This window comes from Gopherus evgoodei, chromosome 4 (genome assembly GCF_007399415.2).
Source record: "Gopherus evgoodei ecotype Sinaloan lineage chromosome 4, rGopEvg1_v1.p, whole genome shotgun sequence".
Lineage (NCBI taxonomy): Eukaryota > Metazoa > Chordata > Testudines > Testudinidae > Gopherus > Gopherus evgoodei.
Window position 1 is genome coordinate 77,860,539 of NC_044325.1, and position 19,799 is coordinate 77,880,337.

The 19,799-nt window shown below is 43.2% G+C and overlaps 1 pseudogene; it reads left to right on the forward strand.

The window, feature by feature from the left end:
• Positions 1-3,178: 3,178 nt before the first annotated feature.
• LOC115651163 lies at positions 3,179-18,439 on the forward strand (annotated as a pseudogene).
• The last annotated feature ends 1,360 nt before the right edge of the window (positions 18,440-19,799 follow it).

A 19,799-nucleotide genomic window follows, 5' to 3' on the forward strand; every position in this document is an offset into this window, starting at 1 on the left:
GGCAGCTCCCTGCAACTTAGATTTAGGCACCTAAGTCCAAAAGAGAGGTGGGGCTTAGCACACACTCCTGTTGTCCAAATCTCCCATTGGGTAACTGAGGTGGCTCTGTGATCAGTATGCTGGCTTTTGTGAATTGCATTCTAAGGTTTCCATCATTCTCCATTCCTCTGTATATGGAGTCTATGCATCTAACTCAGTTTTGTTATCACAGCATATTCCTGTGATTTTATAGACACTGCCCACTCAGGATGGCAATGTTTAAGTCCCTTCATGGATGCTACCCGGAGAGATTAAGTGACTTGCTCAAGATCACATAGGAAGCCTGTGGCAGAGAAAGTTCAAAATCCTGGATTAAGCTCTTTACTCCTGGGGAAATTCTGCAACAAAAAAATTAAAATTTTGCCCACAATATTTTCAAATTCTGCAAAATTCTGCATATTTTATTTATCAAAATAACACAATATAATCACACTAGTTTCAATTATTTTTGGTCATTTATTTCAAAACACCTGTCAGCAGCTATGTCTGTAAATTTACAGACAACAAAAAAGATTCAGGAAATATTTTTTGACAAATAGATTCCTTACTAGCCATATTAATACAGAACTCAGCGTAATAATTCATTTAAACTACAATACAGAACCGTATTTCCCACACTCCTCAGGAGCAGTCAAAGGCTTGGGGGAGTCAGGAGTAGCAGAGGAGCTGAGGGAGAGGGAAATAATTGCTGGGAAGGAGCCTGGGTGTGAACTTGGAAGGTTGTTGGGTATGGGTGGGAAATGTATGGAACAGGGTTTATTTGGAGGGGAAGAGGGGGATTGTTAGGGAGCTTCCCCCATGCAGACCCTGGCTGACCCCTAGCCTTTCCCATTCAGTCAGGCACATCTTCCTCTATCCCATTTGTCCCTGCACCCCATAAGAATATAAGAATGGCCGTACTGGGTCAGACCAAAGGTCCATCTAGCCCAGTATCTGTCTACTGACAGTGGCCAATGCCAGGTGCCCCAGAGGGAGTGAAGCTAACAGGCAACGATCAAGTGATCTCTCTCCTGCCATCCATCTCCATCCTCTGACGAACAGAGGCTAGGCACACCATTCTTTACCCATCCTGACTAATAGCCAGTTATGGACTTCACCACCATGAATTTATCCAGTTCTCTTTTAAATGCTGTTATAGTCCCAGCCTTCACAACCTCCTCAGGCAAGGAGTTCCACAAGTTGACTGTGCGCTGCGTGAAGAAGAACTTCCTTTTATTTGTTTTAAACCTGCTGCCTATTAATTTCATTTGGTAACCCCTAGTTCTTGTATTATGGGAATAAGTAAATAACTTTTCCTTATCTACTTTCTCCACACCACTCATGATTTTATATACCTCTCTCATATCCCCCCTTAGTCTCCTCTTTGCCAAGCTGAAGAGTTCTAGCCTCTTTAATCTTTCCTCATATGGGACCCTCTCCAAACCCCTAATCATTTTAGTTGCCCTTTTCTGAACCTTTTCTAGTGCCAGTATATCTTTTTTGAGGTGAGGAGACCACATCTGTACACATGTGTCCTTGCATCCCCTGTCTATATGTGTACCTCCACCCCCACAGACACCGACACCCCCATCTGGCCCTGCATCTCTTCTCCCATTCAGCTCATTCCCCAGTTTGTCTTCCCCCACTGGCCCTTCTGAGTCTGCATCTGGCCCCCCAGCAGTCTCATGCTGTCTGTCTTCCCATAGTCCCTGTATTCTGACCTGGCCCCACAAGCTCTGTGAAGAAGGCTGGCTCTTTCTCTTCCCTAGCTGGCAGGAAACTGCTGCTCTGTTCTGTTGCCACACAGCCCTCTGGTGGGCAAGAGGCAGATCTGCAGCAACTTTCCAGCAGAAGCTTTTTCTGTGCAAAAAAATAAAAATATGCATGGCTCATTAATTATGCACATATCCAGTGGCACAGAATTCCCCAAGAAGTAGCTCTTTCTACTCTTCTACAGCAGAACCAGTGACAATAGATAATAAAATGGATGGTTTGTAAAAGCTCTGATATACAAGCTAAAGCAAATGGAGCTACATCTGGAAGCACTTAATAGTTGCTTGTAAAATAGTTTTCTACCCGTTTCTGCTCACTACCAGTAAAAGACTGTGAAAAGAATACAATAGTTTTCATATGAAGGGGTACATGCTTGACCCAATGCTGGGAGATTTTGCTCCGTAACTACACTGGCTCAAAGGGCAGCTGAGCACTGAAGCCCTGAAGAAACTGAGAATATGCCCTTAACATTTGCCTTGTTCTGACTGGGAGTTAATAAAGAAAGAGGGATATGCCTGTGTTCAAATTCTAAATCTACCATTGATCCAAACCTGCCAAAAGCTTTAATGTGGGAATGTATTTTTCATGGTCTTTAAATCTGAGTAACTTGCAGTCAATGAACCATTATTGAAATATTAGCCTTTAATGTATAGCCTACAGCAGCTTAAAAGACAGACAACACAGTGATTATTATCTGGACTATTTTTTGGAAGTATGTGTTTCCACTTGTCAGAATCCTCCAGTGATGAGATTAAAATCAGCATTGTTTTTGAAAAAGAAACTATCAGAATCAGTAATTTTTAAACCAAAATTTATGGTTTTGAGGAAATAATTTACTAAATTTTATAATATGTGTTACACATATTTTATATTAGTGAAAACAGTTTTTAGGGAATTCACTCTTTCCCTGTAGTATTCCTAACCCAGATGGAGCAGCTTTTTGATAATGCAGAACTGGAACAGAATATAAACTAAGATGAAACTGACTGGTCTATTTTCACTGTCTGAACTGAGTGAAATGCCAAAATAAGAAAACAGTACATATGGAGAAATGTAGAGAAATGAATTATAGTTACTAAATTCTTTTAGTTTTAATAACCAAAAGGTATTGCAATGATTTTTTTAAAATTGTATTAATGTTCTTCTGACAGTGTCCCTTCACATTTGTGATAAGGCTCTGGGCACCTTTCTCCAGAGATCTCTCATGTTTGTTTTAAAGTCCATTGTTTCTCTAATTCTCTGTTTCTGGTAACTGATTGGCCACACCTTCTTGTTGCATGAATAGTCAGAATCTGGTAGAGGCACAGCAATGTACCAGAGTTTAAACAGGTATCTCCAGAACTGTGCGTCACAGTCACTATTACAGATAAGTTTTCAGGGGTTGAGGATGGACTTGAAGATTCGACTAGCCCTTTTTGCATCTCACTTTTATTTCGGTATAAGCTTCCCTATCCAGGTGAGAGTAAAACAGAAAAGCCATTCACAGATTTGTTTCTTGTATGTGATTTTTATCTCTTTGATGGATGGCTGGGATATCTTCCCCACCCTCTACCCTTTTAACAGGCTAGGAAATAAGCTGGGATAATTATTTTTAATTAATCTGAATGTTTTAATTCTTTTCAGTTTTCCTTTTTCCAGATGTGTTACATTTCTGACAGAACTGGCATATGAAGAAGATGTATTTTTCTTGCAGGTGAACACTGAACAAAGCTATGAAGGTAAGTGTGATTTATACAATACTAGAAAATTACTGTAATCAAAAAACCAGGAATGTATCAGCTCTCTTACTGAGTTGAAATCATTTAAAGTACCTACATACAAAGAGCTTGGCATATCTTACTGCTTCAGGTTACAAATATTCCTAAATGGTGCTTGTTCTGCACCCTGTTATTTTTTGCTTCTTAAATGGGAAATATTCTCTCCTAATGTCCATTATTAACTCTCCATTATTAGGACTCCCTTTGGTATGATATCAGAACACTTTGCCATTAGTTTCTAGAGCTGTTCTTGTCATCCTTCCTCTCTGCTCCAGATTGAAAGCACTTTGCTTTATCGTGAACTTCAAATAGCAGCTTTACTTCTTTTGCAATTACATTTTAATCTTTATTGAGTTTCTTAACAGTTTTCTAAGAACAGCTTTAACTGAAGTAAGTTGTTGAGTGCATATGGGAAACTAATGCACAATCCACATAAATGCAAGGTTATAATTGACATCAGGGAGCATATGAGGACATCTTGAACTGTAAGCTAGAGCCATTTGTCCTCAGAACACTGAAAGAATGATATGGCATTACACTAGTGCACACAATATTTTTGAAATGTCTATATTATATGATTAGGGTGTTTACAAATGAGGCCATTTTTGAGAGAGATCATATAGAATGGGTTTAAGAAAAGGCAAATGATTGGCTAACAAGGGTTATTAGGACCTGATCTCCACTGTGATCTCATTTACATTTCTACAAATTGAGTGAAAAAAGGCTGAAAAATGCTACCACCAGCATAGTACAAAATTCGGATTTGGGTGCATTTTACACCCACTTTGCTCAGGTATAAATGATGATACAAAGTTCAAGACAGCGGAGAGTCAGGTTCTCAATATCTAATTATTATCAGTCTAAGTATATAGCACCTTCCATTCTGAATAATCATAAACTGGTTTTGGACTTATTATTTGTACTGTAGTAGTACCTAAAGGTCCGAGTCAGGATCAGGGTCCCTTTGGTCTGAGCACTGTCCAAATGCATAGTAAAGAGTCCCTACCTCAGAGAGTTTACAATTAATTTAGGACTAAAACAAATGAGTGTAACTAACAATAGGAAGGAGCATGGGAGGGAGGACAAGGATAATTGTGATAAGTAAGAACACAGTTACAATAGATTTGCCTTTTATACTGTTATCGCATCACACAAAGGATATAATTCTGGCCTGTTGAAATCAATGGCAAAATTTCCAGTGACTTCAATAGGGTCAGAATTTCCTCTGACATTGAGAAGAACATGCCAGGTACTCATGTGCTGTATTTTTATAATCCACTTTCTCACACTGTTCAAGCATAAAAAGTTTCACATCCTTGATATCTCTTGCAGGAATTGCCTTCCCAGAGAGTGAGGAAGAATCTGTTTTTAGTTTAATTTTAAAATCCAATAAAGGTAATCAATTTAAAACAAAATCCAGTGATTCTGTTTCTTATGATTCATTACATGAGCTATCCTTTATAAATTTAGCAGGACTAGGAAAAATCCTTCGAAAGATTTGACAGAACCTTGTATTGAAAGTATGACTCAATTTGTTTAAATTACATTGTATTATACAGAATGCTTTGTTCTCAGATTTCTCCTTCTTTTTGACCTTGGGTGTGCGCACCTTGCTCCCAGTGCTGCAAGTAGAGCAATATGAAATATCAACAAAATCCCCAAACCACAAAGAAGTAACCTGGTTCCAGGTTTTGTTGCAAAATGGAAACTCAGAGCAGGGTAATTGAAAAGTTTGCTTAGGTTCACAAATCTTGCAAGCATAAAAGAGGCTCCATTTCAGTTGAACCCAAGTGATACTCTGTTTAGCTATGAAATGGGACAAAACCTATGGCATTGAATATTTTTGGATCCAAATATGAAACTAAGTGGTTTTGGCTTGAATGTTTGGGGTCATTCATAGTTACTGGGTCTCAAACATTGCTAGTTACGAGATGTGAAGTCAATATCATTTTTAATTTAAACTTCAGAATCTTATAATTAGAGATAGCCTGAGCTGTGAAGCTAGGATGCGTGCCTGATTTCAGACATGGACTTCCCAGACTTCAAAGGTGTTCTGAATTGGGGTATAGGATCAGGCCTATTCCTACTTCTAATCTTATGAAAATACACCCAAACTGTACAGACTGCAAGTCTGAAGCTCTGTTAGGGGATTCTCGTGACATTAGGAATCACCTGTGATCTGTTCTCATATTGACAGAACAAGGTGGAATTTCAGTCACTATATGTATAGTCGGATATATACGGATCTGTTTTTTAAGTATTTTTTAACTGACAGTAACAGTTATTTTTTTCATCTACACAGGCAGCAAGACCCATTTATATGAAGGTGACATTACCCCAAAAAGACATCGCAATGCCATAGTCTGTCCATTTAACTGGTGCTTTTGGCCCAAATCATCTAATGGACTTGTCGTCATCCCCTATGTCATCTCTTCTTCCTACAGTAAGATTTCATTCTAACATTGCTAACATGGGTGAGGAGTTGCCAACTAGCAGCCTCCAAGACCAGTTTTTTATGCCCATGAAGAGCTATTGAGAGCATGGGACTTGTATTTCAGCATGGAACGTTCAGCCCAATGATGCACCTTCATTAAGAGGTGCACTAATTAGTGTTCTGCTGGCTCTGTCAAACACCTTCCCATAGGATAGAATGAGTCACTGGAAAGCTTCCTCCCCCTTCCCACACCTCATACCCACCCCCCCACACACACAAGAAGAGAAAAAAGGTAGCAATCTCTCCCCCCAACAGCCAAGAGGTGAAGGGGGGTAGAAGAAAGAGGGAAAAAGAAGAGAGATCGGGAGGTGAAAGTCTTCTCCTTTCCAGATGCCAGGCCAATGCTTGTGGGCCTGGAGTAGAGGAGAGAGCCAAGAGATGCCCTTCCTCCCAGCCAGAGGTGGATTAAGCTGTAATAGGGCATGGGTCAATCAGGCTTTCAGGCCACCTCACCTCCAGTACCAGGCCACCAAAAATCTATAGGGACCTCCTGAGGAAGACTTTCTCCCAGCCTCTTCCCCTTGGCCAGATGCTACAGTGGTGAGTGTGTGGTAGATAGAGTTTTCTCCTTCATCCTGACTCCTCTGCACAAACTTATCTTTTCTATAGATCACTCCTGATGCCACATGTAGCATTTGGGCCCTGAAGCTGGCCTCTTAAGACAACATATGCAGTAGGTTGTGTGGGCTTTACTTCACACACAACTGCCCTGCTGTTACCCTCCTAAAGTTTCCACTTCCCTGGATGCCAGAAGGCTAACGATAGGACACAACTTTCCCTCCAGCTCTTTCCATTGTTCCTCCTTTAGAGGGCTTCCCCCACCCTAGGTGTTAGAGCTGGGTCTCAGCAATTCCTTTTCCCCTGTCCCATTTGACCACAGGGAGAAGGAGGTGTCCCAGTTCCTTCCTGTAGCCTCCCACATGAGCATGTGAACACTCCAACACTACTGGATCTTTGTGCTGAGCTAGCTGATTGGTGCCTAGTTTCCTGCACTTGCTGTTAGGCAATAAGAGCCAAGTGAGGAACAGGTCAGTGGGAGATAAGGCAGACAGACCCTTGGGGTGAGCTGCTGCTCCCACACCATCACCATGGGTGATGGAACTTTGCTGCCCAAAGCTCTATGGTCTCAAATCCTTAGCTCCTTCTTAAGTCAGGGCCTGGGCTATGATGCTCTAAAGATCTTGCCTTAAAGCCTGATGTTGCCGGTGCTGTGCACGGAGAGTCCCACTAGAGTCAATGGTAGCCTTGTGTGCAGAGCACTTTCAGGAGCAGCCCCTATTTCACCATTGCAGCTAGAATGTTTGTTCATTTATGTAAATATATTTGTTAATGAGGTGCAGCCTTAAGGCTTCTGGCAAGTTTTTAGTGCCACAGAACTAGGCTATTGCTGCCCTAAAGCATCTCTCTCTATCTCTGTTTCACACACACACAGAGGTGTGCTAATGACTCCAGTTTATATTAACTAAGCACTATATCTATTCCTCCCCCAGCTCATGAGGAGAAAGCTCTGATTGTTGGTGCCATCCAAGAATATGAGACCTTGATTTGTATTCACTTTATAGACCGCACAACGGAAACTGACTATATATATATTTCTCCTAAGGATGGGTAGGTTCCAATGCACTGAGTCTGTCGCTTTTTGATTTATAAAACTAATTGTGAGTAAAATGAGTGCTCCTAGACATGAAGCACTACTCACTGGCTTCATCCAGAGCAGATGAAATAGATATTAAGCAATCAGACCTTCCTGACATTGTTGATGCACCTCAGTCTTGATCTGCAGCCCCCTGCTATTCCAGTCCTACCTCTCCACAACAGCTTAATCCATAGGTCATGTATCTTGACATATGGCATCTCCTGCTATTCCTTTCATGCTTACTCCCCAGTGCAGCCAAAGAACCTCAGTTCTGACCTGCAGCACCCCGATGTTATAACAGAATCTGATCCCTACAGACTCCTATTAATTTCAATGGACTTTGGATCAAGTCACTATTCCTGACTCAAAGCAAGCATAGACCTGGCCCTTCTTGAGTAGAGACAGCCAGTGAATTGGTTAGTGAAGCAGGTAGAGACTTTAACAGACCTGTTTTCACTTGTGATCTAAAGTGGGATTTTTACCTATCTCTCTGGAGGTGAGCGTTCCTAGGTTGGCATAGAAACTGTGAAAGGTACTGCAGTTTCCACATGCTGTTCATAGCTCACACATTTTGAAGCGTTTTTAACAATTTCTTTCTTCTATGGATTCTGTTCAAGAGTAAAATTATAGCTACAAACCTGCTCAAAGTGCACATGAATGTTGGCTGAAAAGTCAAAGAATATCAGGGTTGGGACTTCAGGAGGACCAATTGCCAGACAGATTTTTACTGCAGTTCCTGAAATGGCTCCCTCAAAGGATTGAACTCCCAAGCCTGGGGATATGGCTACACTTGCAGCTGTACAGCGCTGGGAGTTAAACCTGTCTTCGTACAGCTGAGTAAGGAAAGCGCTGCAGTCTGGCCACACTGACAGCTACCAGCGCACTGTCGTGGCCACATTTGCAGCATCTGCAGCGGCATTGGCAGCGGTGCATTATGGGCAGCTATCCCAGCGTTCAAGTGGCTGCAACATACTTTTCAAAAGGTGGTGGAGTGGGGTGGAGTGTGGCCGCGAGGTTGGGGGAGAGAGAGAGTGGATTTTTGGAGTCAACATTGTGTCAGTAGCTGCCTTTCACGTTCTGACCCCCTCCCCCACCCCCTCTCACTCACTGAAAGCAATTAGCCTCTTTGTGTTTTTCCTCACAGACCAGGTAAGCAGCCTCCCCGAAAAGGACCCCCCCCACCCGCTGTGCTGCTTCTCTCCTCAAACCCCCTACCTCCCTCTCTCTTCAAGCAAACACTAGCTGTGGGAGTTCCAAAGGGAGCCCCCCGCCTCTGCTCATTTATAGCAAACAGGAGCTGTGTTTAGTTTTTTTTTGATAAGCAGCTGTGGGAGCCCTGAGTTCACAACAAAACAAACAGAGGCATCATAACAAAACAAAGAGAGTTATCTTTCTTTACTTAGGATTATGGGAAGGTTCCGGAGGTCAGTCACAGCGTAATAAGATTATTCTCTGTTTACACTGGCATCCCAGCGCTGCAGCAGCAACTCTATTCTCTTTATTCCTCTCGGGGAGGTGGAGTACAAGCAGCGCTGTAGCCAGGGAGATACAGCGCTGTACGTTCCTTGCCAGTGTGGATGGGGAGTGAGTTACAGTGCTGTAAAGCCACCACCAGTGCTGTAACTCTCAAGTGTAGCCAAGGCCTGGGTTTAGCAGGCCAATGCTCAAACCACTGAGCTATCCCTCTCCCCAAGTCTAATCACTGTGCAAGAATTAAAAAACCAACCCCCCCACCCCACAGGAACAGAAGGGTTTTGCTAGCCAGCACAGGTGATTCTTTCTGCAGCAACAGCCCCTGAACCAGTCAGCTGTGAATTGCAGTTAGGTTAGCACCAGCCTTTGGGTTTCATCAGCGAATTCTGAATGATATTCTCTAGCTGCTGGTCTTACTTTGGAAAGGTTGGGGGCTCCCAGGTGGTGTCGGTGCGCAAAGGGGGTTGCATGAGAAAAGGAATCATTCAGCACGAACTAAACCATGCACTGGGGATGCTGCATGAATAGAACAGGAACAACAGGGACAAATACGTAGTGATTTCATGGCAGTACATTAGTCCAGGTATGTACCATATTATATACTTGAACTAGTTTGACCGAGAGAGAGAGAGAAATGTTATTAACTTAGCCATTCTGAGGCCTAAAGTATTACGTTCAGAATCTGTAACTTATCCTCAAAGTAAATTCCCCACTCTCATGGGCTAACTGTGCAAAAGTGTAGAGCTGGCCTCCCTATTGAGTGCCCAGAAAAGTGCAAAAAGTAAAAAACAGTCTGTAAATATCTCATCCTGATGATCATTTGAATATGGATTTACCTAGCTCTTCAACTCTGTGTGTGAAAATAGAAGCACTGTGCTGTAATTTCTTGGCATTCTTTATTCTGTTTATTTATATGGCCACCATCACCATAGTATCATCCCTCCATTAACACCATGAGAGGCAAAGAAATATTATTAGTCCTACAACACCCTTGAGACATAGGCATTGACTCTGTGGGAGCACTCATGGAAAAAAATTAGTGGATGCTTAGTACCCACTGGCAGCCAACTCCTCTCCAGCCCCCCCAGCACCTCTCACCTGCTGGCAGCCTCACTGATCAACTCCTCCCCATCCCTCCCAGTGTCTCCCACCCACCGCAGATTAGCTGTTCCATGGAATGCAGGAGGCACTGGGAGGGAGGGATGGAGGAGTGAGTACAAAGCGTGCTCAGGGAAGAGGGCGGAACTAGGCAGAAGGATGTGGGGCAGGGGCGGAGCAGGGGTGGAGTGGCACAGGGGCAGGAAGGGGTGGGGTGGAGTGAGAGTGGGGCCTGGGTCTGAGCAGGGGTTGAGCACCCCCAGGGAAAAGAAGAAACGGGTGCCTGTGTCCTGAGGTGCTATTATTCTTATTTTACAGATGAGAAACTGAGGCACAGAGTAATTAAATGGCATAGAGAAATTTTGTGGCAGAATTAGGAATTGTTCCCCTATATCCTGAGTCCCAGGCCAGTGCCTTAACTTCATGGCCATCCTTCCCCATTCAATACGAACATGCAGAGAGTTTAGGTAACCCACAGGTCAGAGTGTGTTACACATCCCATCCATGCCCAGTCCATGGACAATATGGGCACAGAGGTGGATGCAAATCACATACTGACTAGTGGGTTGCACATATAATGCCAGATACACAAATGTAGATGACTGTAACCATAGATCTAAAGCATATTACTTTTTCATTTCAGTATGTGATTGGCTCTTACTGCAAAGTGTGAAGGATGCTATGTTGATTTGACGTAGAAGTAGAAATTGTTGTTGTGCTGATTTAGTTTGTTATTGGACTATGATTCACCTTTTAAAACAATGTATTGTGACTGACAGGTGATTTTTATCACTTTAAGCCAACCAGAGCTAATAACCTGGGCCTCAAGTATGACTATTCCTCCGTGATGCACTATCACAGGTAAGAGAATAAGGTTAGGTTGATATTGCATTATCAAACACCGATTGGTTAGTAGCATCTGAACTGTAAATATAAACAGGCAGTGTTTAATTTAAAAGTATATTTTTCATAATATTACACTCAACAACCGTCCAAATTAAATAACTCTGCAGAGTTTTGAAGGTAAAACAATGGAACAACTCAGTGAACTTCTAGGGTGTTATTCCTCCTATCGCTACAGATTTGCTTTCTCCAATACATCTGGAAAGGCAACCATTACACCAGCACAGTGCCCATTGGACAGAGGTTTGGACTGAGTAACCTAGATGTGGCCAAAATCAACAAGTTATATAAATGTGGTAAGTAAGCCCAATATTATTCCTTATTCATTTTAATCCACTCTTGGGCTATGATCTCATGCTTTAAAATTAAAAATATTTTGTACAGGCTCTGAATGAAGCAATACAATCAAAATGCAACAGAGTCTAGGCCTGTGAGTTCATGGTGCAGATCTGTGGATCAGTTGGCATATACTCCCCTAGAAGATGATTGCAATCTTTGATTAAAATGGGTGAAATGTGAAATCCAAATGATAGAGCAGCATTTTAAAAAATGTAACTCCTCATCATATTGGTTTTTGCAAATCAGCTGGGCAGTTAGGGAGAGCCTGTGAAGAGATCAGACATTCGCACATATCTGTGCAGTAATGCACGTTTTAAAAGCCATTTGTGGACATGGATGACATTTCTGGAATGACAAGAGGTAGTTCCTCTGGAAAAAGTTCCAGGATGAGCAAGATGGAAGGAAAGATCCTCTGGAATAACCAGCCAAACAAAGTTAAAATCAAAGGCCCCCTTCTCAACACTGTTTAATTTAAGTATATAGAGCCGTGGTTCTCAACCCGCAGGCTGCCTGAAGCCCAATCAGCACATAGCTGCAGCCCATCTGACATCCTCAGGGCACATAACAAGCTGCATATGAAGCCCACAATGGTAAATAGGTTGAGAACCACCAATATAGAGGATAGCATATAGAGGTAAAATTAACCCCAGTGCAGGTATGCAAATCTCTGCACATAGGGCTTATGGGAGGCTTAGCTGGTGCATCTCTGGCCTTCTCCTGGGCCCATGCACAGTAGTGAATTTCACCCTGGAAAGTATATATAGGGCCAGATCCACCCTAGGTCCCATAACAGCTTGTATGGGTAAAGACCTTGGCAACAGATGGCTGGGGGAAGGCTGAAGCAGCAGACAGCTGCTGGGGATTGGCCCAGACTAAGAATGTGGTACAGCCACAGGTTGGCCAAAGGATGCATTGATTCAGTAGCCTTCATCAATAGGGCTTTTCTGTAGCCCCAGAATATCCCACAGCTGTTGTAGCCTCAGCCATCGACTAAAGCTGTCCTTCTCAAGAGGAAAACCCTGATAAAGTGTTGCAGCTTCAGTATTGACCACCATGCCTCAGGGTGAATCCTTCCAGTGAAACAGGGGACCGACCAGGTGAGCATATGGAGATGTCATTTCTACCACCCTACAACAGGTTGAGTGAATGTGCCCCCTAGTGGTTATAGATAATCAGAAGAAGACATTCCCTTCTGGATTCCAACCCTTTGTAAGAAGTCAAATTAATCTGTCCTCCCTTACATGTGTTTCCATGTCAGATTCTTTACTCTGTCTGGAAATTAAGAATGTGTATATCATACAGAGCACTTAATTCTATTATTGCTTTTTCTGTGCATCCAGTATCATTAAGATCTTTTCATTCTCCCATCCTCAGGGATCCATAGCACTTTGCTCTCTAATGTGACTGGAAGTTTTTCCTCTACTATCTACCGATCGTCATACCCAAAGAATACCAACTCTGTATGGCTGATTCGTATCCCAGCAAACAAAGTAAGACTCATAGACTCATAGACTCATAGGTCAGAAGGGACCAATATGATCATCTAGTCTGACCTCCTGCACAAGGCAGGCCACAGAACCCTATCCATCCACTTTTATACAACCCCTAATCCAGGACTGAGTTATTGAAATCCTCAAAACTGGTTTGAAGACCTCAAACTGCAGAGAATCCACCAGCAAGTGACCCATGCCCCACGCTGCAGAGGAAGGCGAAAAACCTCCAGGGCCCCTGCCAATCCGCCCTGGAGGAAAATTCCTTCCCGACCGCAAATATGGCGATCAGCTAAACCCTGAGCATGTGGGCAAGACTCACCAGCCAGCACCCAAGAAGGAATTCTCTGCAGTAACTCAGTTCCCATCCCATCCAACATCTCCCCGCAGACCATTGAGCAGATTTATCTGATGATAATCCAAGATCAGTTGCCCAAATTAAACTATCCTATCATAACATCCCCTCCATATACTTATCGAGCTTAGTCTTGAAGCCAGATAAGTCTTTTGCCCCCACTACTTCCCTCGGAAGGCTGTTCCAAAACTTCACTCCCCTAATGGTTAGAAACCTTCGTCTAATTTCAAGTCTAAACTTCCTAATATCCAGTTTGTACCCATTCGTCCTTGTGCCTACATTAGAACTAAACTTAAATAATTCCTCTCCTTCCCTAACGTTAACCCCCCTGATATATTTATATAGAGCAAGCATATCCCCCCGCAGCCTTCTTTTGGCCAGGCTAAACAAGCCAAGCTCTTTGAGTCTCCTTTCATAAGGCAGGTTTTCCATTCCTCGGATCATCCTAGAAGCCCGTCTCTGGACCTGTTCCAGTTTGAATTCATCCTTCTTGAACATGGGACACCAGAACTGCACACAATATTCCAGATGGGGTCTCACCAGCGCCTTATATAACGGTACTAACACCTCCTTATCCTTGCTGGAAATATCTCGCCTAATGCATGCTAAAATTGCATTTGCTTTTTTAACAGCCGTATCACATTGGCGGCTCATAGTCATCCTGCTATCGACCAATACCCCAAGGTCCTTCTCCTCCTCCGTCGCTTCCAACTGATGCGTCCCCAACGTATATCTAAAATTCTTATTATTAATCCCTAAGTGCATGACCTTGCACTTTTCACTATTGTATTTCATCCTATTACTCTTACTCCAGTTTACAAGGTGGTCCAGATCTTCCTGAATAGTATCCCTGTCCTTCTCCGTGTTAGCAATACCCCCCAACTATATGTCATCCGCAAACTTTATTAGCACATTCCCGCTCTTTGTGCCAAGGTCAGTAATAAAAAGGTTAAATAAGATCGGTCCCAAAACCGATCCTTGAGGAACTCCACTAGTAACCTCCTTCCAGCCTGACAGTTCACCTTTCAATACGACCTGCTGGAGTCTCCCCTTTAACCAGTTCCTTATCCACCTTAAAACTTTCATATTCATCCCCATCTTTTCCAATTTAAATAACAGTTCCCCATGCGGAACCGTGTCAAACGCCTTACTGAAATCGAGGTAAATTAAATCTACTGCATTTCCTTTCTCTAAGTAATCCGTCACCTTCTCAAAGAAGGAGATCAGATTGGTTTGGCACAATCTACCTTTAGTAAATCCATGTTGCAATTCGTCCCAATTACCATTGACCTCTATGTCCTTGACTACTTTCTCCCTTAAAATTTTTTCCAAGACCTTACATACTACAGACGTCAAGCTAACAGGCCTATAATTACCCGGATCACTTTTATTCCCTTTCTTAAAAATAGGGACTACGTTAGCAATCCTCCAGTCGTACGGCACAACCCCCGAGTTTATCGATTGCTTAAAAATTCTCGCTAACGGGCTCGCAATTTCACGCGCCAGTTCCTTTAATATCTTCGGATGGAGGTTGTCCGGGCCCTCCGATTTTGTCCCATCAAGCTGTTCAAGTTTGGCCTCTACCTCAGTTGCGGTAATATCCACCTCCATATCCACATTCCCGCTTATCATCCCTCCATCATTGCTAAACTCCTTATTAAGAAATGGTTATGGAATGAAATGCTCTTTGCTGACTGCGGAGGGCTAACTGTGCAATCGGTTTCCAGGTGCTCTTATAAATGACCATTGAACTTATTAGATAAACATTTTAGATGAAATAGTTTTACTTAAGCAATTGAATTTATAATAAAATCAACCCAGCTGCTAGGAGTGAACTGTTGGAAGAGTTGGAGCTGTGGTGTTAAATTCTTCCATGATCTTTTCTCCAGATTTTCCTGCAGTTTAATTCCTTATATATCCAGTCCTCCTCAGACTGTGCTTCCAACTATATTCTAGTTTATGACGGAGGCAGCAGGAGAGACACTGTCTTTCTGAACAAATTGTGTCGACCAAAGCACCTCCCCTCAGTAGTGTCTTCTGGGAACATGATGCTTGTGGATTTGGTCAGTGATGGCACCGCACTGCCCAAATTTAAGGCTTCTTACAGTTCTGGTAAGTCTCCAGTCTCTCCCAGTAGGCCTGAGACCATGTCTGACAACTTTCATTTATGCCTCAGAGCTGTGGATGATTATTTTAAATCAAACGCAAAACAAATGAAATTTAAAATGTTCGAGCAATGATGATGCAAGGCATAGCCATTACAATGGGATGGAAAAAATCCTTCAGTGGGTGTATTTTGTGCAGGCTGCTCAATCCCTCTTTATGCTGTTAGAGTGGCATAAGGAGGCCTCCTTGTAAGGCATAATCCATGTCAATGTGTGCATAAGTTTATGTGTCTGTGTGGACATCTCTGCGTGGGAATCTGTGTGCGTTTGTGCATAAGGGGGTCCCTATGTACATTTAATCCCTTTTCTGTTCCCAGTGCAATGTGGCAAGACTTTAACTGCCATGAATGGGAAATTTGAGTCTCCACTGTATCCTTCTCACTATTCTCCGCTAACAGACTGTGCCTGGATAATGATAGCACCAGAAGGATCCAAGGTGAGCTGAGGTTACTTGCTGTAGGGTTGCCCTGGAGATACAAGCAATGGCAAATCAAATGGATTCTGCCCACTGTAGAATATCCAGCAGCTGTTTGGAATGTCAAATTATCAAACTGGAAGGGCATGCTTCTCCACTGTGCTCATTGAGAATCTTGGCGCTGCCCCTGGCTCTTCTCTGCCCAATTCAGACACAAGTTAAGCTGCAAAAAGGGGCACCTTTAGGGTTTACTACTCCCAGGAAGCCTTTCACCAGTGGAGAATGAGGCATAGCAGACCATCCTTCTGCCTCCTACCTTCCCCTTCTGTCCCCACCCCTGACTTGCCCCCTCTTTTTCTACCCTAGTTGATACACAGGCAGGATTCTCCAGATAATTTCTCCAGCTGATTTAAGTTCATTTTGTACTGCAACCTGTCTGGATTTAAAATATCTGTGTAAGAGGGTTAGTTTCAGTGGGCACAGAACTGAGAGAGAACATTCTTGAACTTGCCTTTTTCAAAGACAAATGATTAAGATTGTGGGGAACCGCACCTATTTTGCAGGTAGGGGATCATCACCTGCCTACCGGTGCAACAAATGGAGGAAGGCTTGAATTTTCTGACCTGTTTAAACGTCTGCTTTTTTAAAGTAAATCCAAACCAGACTAATGTTTTTGTGTTTCTAGGACACACAGGGGTGAAAAGATCAGAAGTACTTGTGGCACCTTAGAGACTAGCAAATTTATTTGAGCATAAATTTGTTAGTCTCTAAGGTGCCACAAGTACTCCTGTTCTTTTTGTGGATACAGACTAACATGGCTGCTACTCTGAAACCTGACACAGGGGTGAGTGAGTTGAATTAATGGCAATTTCACCAAGATATAATGAAATATTGCTGGAATTTTCCAGATAGTAAACCAAATTAATGCGGATCCATACATCTTTATCTCCAAGACTATAACAGGGCTCAAAAAAGAACTAGATAAGTTCATGGAGGATAGGTCCATCAATGGCTATTGGCCAGAATGGGCAGGGATGGTGTCCCTAGCCTCCGTTTGCCAGAAGCTGGGAATGGGCGACAGGGGATAGATCACTTGATGATTACCTGTTCTGTTCATTCCCTCTGGGGCACCTGGCATTGGCCACTGTTGGAAGACAGGATACTGGTCTAGATGGACCTTTGGTCTGACCCAGTATGGCCGTTCTTATGTTCTTACAGTCTCCAAAGGGGACACATTAACATGCTGATTTAACACCTGTCAGTGTGAGCCCATCAAGCCTCACAAGCAAACGGGGCTGAGCCTAGTTAATATTTGAATAGGACACCTCCAAGGAAAACTCAGGAAAATGCAGGAACATAAGAACATAAGACCGGCCATACTATGAAAGTGGTGTTGGTGACTCAGTATGTAGCATTCACTCTTCTGAGTCAGAACTGACCTATTGCCACAGCATGGTGTTTGCTTTGTGGATGGCAATGCCGTCTTTCAGATAAAATTTCACATTGAGGTCCAGACCCCCTCTGGTTATTAAAGACCCTATGGTACATTTTTTAGAGTTGGGCCATTAGGCCTTAAAATCTTGAAAACAAGCATCACCTCTTAAGGGCTCTGAGCCAACTAGCTCCCAGCTCTTTCCTTCTCTCTGATCTTTCATCTCTCTTCACTGCTTCTGAATAAGCCTTCTCAGACGTCTCTGATGCCCCATTCCTCCAACCTACCACGGTGCCCTCTCACATCTGCCCAAACTCTTAGAAACTGGCCAGACGTGATTAGCCAGTGCACGTAAGATTAGCATTGGTGACCTGTTCATGTTTCAACTTGAGTAATTACATTCTACTCACCTAAATATCTTCCCCCATTGGATATGGATTCACCCTCCTTTCCTATTACAATTGTACATATACAGTCGTTGTGCAGCAGAAAGCAATTGCTGTGGTGCACCATCAGTTGTGAGTGTAAGGGATCCCTTTGTATAGTTTGGATGAAAGGGACTATCTAAATATTGTTGTTATTTCCAGTGGTGCCCACATTGTGCTAGGCACTGTACAAATGCTAAAGGCCCTGCCTAAACAGCTTGTTATTGGATAAATCACCAGCTTACTCCTGCAGAGAATTTGGCTCATTATTAATTGAATGTTTTCCGGCGCCCTAACCCGTCCAATAATATCTCAACAGGCTGCCATTAATGACTGTATGATTCACAGAAATGATGCACTGAGAACATAGTGGAGATGTCCACTTTGCTTGTCTCTCACTGACAGATATCATTGACTATATTGTCCTTCCTTCTGGAGGATTCCTTTCAATGCCAGCATGACTACCTGGTTATTTACGATGGAGGTACAATCACAGCCCGTTCTGAGGGTAAATACTGTGCGAATGACATAGTTTCAGGCTTCCTCTCCTCTGGGAACTCAGTGTTTGTCCAGTTCCACTGTGACTACTTCCTGCAGTATTTTGGATTCCAGGCTGAACACTCATTCAGTAAGTATGAAGGCAGTAAGGAACACAGGGTAACCTAGTAAACTGAGCGTGGGGTTGGGGGCCAGCAGCCCCATAATTCTAATCCCAACTCTGCAGCTGACTCACTGTGTGACATCAGGCAACATTTTCAAAGCCTAAAGTTAGGCTTCCCCTGACTTCAGTGGGAGCAAGAGGTATTTAGACCTGGAAATCAGGCAACTTATTTCAATGCCTGAATAAGATCCTAGGAGTCTTACTTCTGCCCAAGTTTGAAAATGTTGGTCTTTGGCCATAACCTCTGCATCTGTTTCTCTATCTTTAAAATAGGTATAGTAATGCCTGCCTTGCAGACAGGAGGGTTGTGTGGTTTAGCAATCAATGTTTGAAAATATAAGGCTCTGTGCAATACTAGTATTACTACTTTGCAGTAGAATGTAGTGGTTAGAGCTGGGGAGGGGGACTCAGGTGACCTGGGTTCTAATCGCAGCTCTGACACTGACTTTCTGAGAGTCACTTCCCCTCTCTGTGCCTAAATTTCTTCACCTGTGAAATGGGGGTTAATCGTACAGACCCGCATTTGTAAAGTACTTTGATATATATAGACAAATGACACTATGGAAGCGTTACTATTTCTAACTTGTTAATTATGTCATTTTTAGCATAAATACTATGCTTTCCAAGTATATGGCATCTCTGCATGCAAATAGAAATGATACTTATTCCCTTTATTTCTGCAGTTTCATCCTGAGAGATGCCTGAAAGGACTGCTCTGACCCATGCAGGTAGATGTCTGACAAGTGATTTTATCTGAAAGGGAAATCTGCCATTTATATATTTGCCTGTTGTAGTCTTTGTACTTGGAGAATGTGTGTAAACGCCCTTTTCTAGGCTATGTAATGATATACTGTGACAAAGTTCCTCCTCTACCTTGGTGGGTCCTGTGCTTATTGGCAGATTTGCTCACCTCAGTGATCTTCCCCACAGTCTGGATCAACTCCTCCTGTGTCTGATCTGGAGTTGGGAGGTTTAGGGGGAACCCAGGCCCGCCCTCTACTCCAGGTTCCAGCCCAGGGCCCTATGGATTTGCAGCTGTCTATAGTGCCTCTTGTAACAGCTGTGTGACAGCTACACCTCCCTGGGCTACTTCCCCAAGGCCTCCTCCAAGGCCTTTATCCTCTCCACAGGACCTTCCTCCCGGTGTCTGATAATGCTTGTACTCCTTAGTCCTCCAGCAGCACACCCTCTCACTCTCAGCTCCTTGTGTCTCTTGCTCCCAGCTCCTCACATGCACTTCCTCTCCTCTGGCTCCTCCCCATCTGACTGGAGAGAGATCCTTTTAAAACCCAGGTGCTCTGATTAGCCTGTCTTGATTGGCTGCAGGTGTTCTAATCAGCCTGTCTGCCTTAATTGGTTCTAGCA